At 56.5% G+C, this 1,252-nt stretch overlaps 1 protein-coding gene across 1 annotated transcript in view; it reads right to left on the bottom strand.

The window, feature by feature from the left end:
• LOC109488059 (reticulon-4-interacting protein 1 homolog, mitochondrial-like) overlaps positions 1-1,252 on the bottom strand; it is a 16,038-nt gene that overhangs the window by 2,109 nt on the left and 12,677 nt on the right. The gene's annotated exons all lie outside the window — the stretch shown is intronic.

A 1,252-nucleotide genomic window follows, 5' to 3' on the forward strand; every position in this document is an offset into this window, starting at 1 on the left:
AGAGTGCGTCTATGACATCATCGGTCCTGGGAAGGGGATGCGCATCCTTGATGGTCGCCTGGTTTAACTTGCGGTAATCGACGCAGAAGCGGAACGAGCCGTCCTTCTTACGAGCTAGCACCACCGGAGAGGCCCAGGGACTTTGGCTCCTCTCTATGACATCATCTGCCAGCATGGCGTCAACTTGTCTGTGGATTTCCGCTTGACGGTGGATAGGTGTGCGGTGTGGTCTTTGTTTGATAGGCGGACAGTCACCCGTATGTATGCGGTGAGTGGTGAGGTTAGTTCGACCCCTGTCCCTAGGTCCGGTGCTGAAGACATCGGAGTAGTTGTCCAGCAGCTTCCGCAACTGTTCAGCTTGCGTCGAGGAGAGGTCAGTTTCGTTGAGGTCAATGGGTGGGCCTGCTGAAGCTACCGCGGGCGGAGATGGCCCGAGGCAATCTGCGATGTCATCGTCTTGGAGGGCCCAAAAGGAACCCATGGGCGTATCTGGCTGGAGAACCACGGGTTTATCTGTGGTATTGGTTACTTGAGCATAGGCCTGAGAACTGTCTGTAGTAGCAATGGTACGAGCCACCGCAAGGCCGCGGTCGTCGTGCTGGCGAGGTTCAAGCATGCCAACATACGTGGGAAGAGAAACCCCATGGGCATCCCGAGGAGTGAGGGTGACGGGAACGGCCATCACCGCGTGGGGTGGGACTGTGGTGATCCGGCACACGGATGCGTTGCAGACTTGTGGAATCAGTTCTGTGTCCGTCAGGAGAGGCACAATCTCGTCCCCTACCGTGAGGGTACCTCTACTGGCATTAAGAATTACGCAGTTGGAGACGCAGAAGTCCCATCCTAACAGGGCAGTCTGGTCGGCCCCTCGCACAATATGGACGGGGTGGCAGGTGTCGTAGTTACCAATACGGATGTGGATGTCCAACACGCCGAGGACATCAAGTGGTTCACCGGTGACTGATTTTGCTGTGGTGAAGGAAGGTTTGAGTTGGGATTGCCGGAGAGAAGGAATCGTATCACGTAAGGTTTCGCTGATTAGAGATATGGCTGAACCCGTGTCTATAAGAATGCGGGTGGCATGTCCGTCGAGGACTGCTGTAGTGTGAGCAGTAGGTGAGGCGTGGCGGGCCTGGGAGTGATCTACTGGCGGTCGGCCCGTGGTGCCAGCAGAGGGTCGTTTCCCTGTGTGGAAGATGATGCGAAACGTACCGAGCGAGATGGAGACCGACTCTGGCGACGATCAGTGGAA

Source organism: Branchiostoma belcheri, unplaced genomic scaffold (genome assembly GCF_001625305.1).
Source record: "Branchiostoma belcheri isolate BF01 breed outbred unplaced genomic scaffold, Haploidv18h27 scaffold91, whole genome shotgun sequence".
In the NCBI taxonomy this organism is placed as follows: Eukaryota; Metazoa; Chordata; class Leptocardii; order Amphioxiformes; family Branchiostomatidae; genus Branchiostoma; species Branchiostoma belcheri.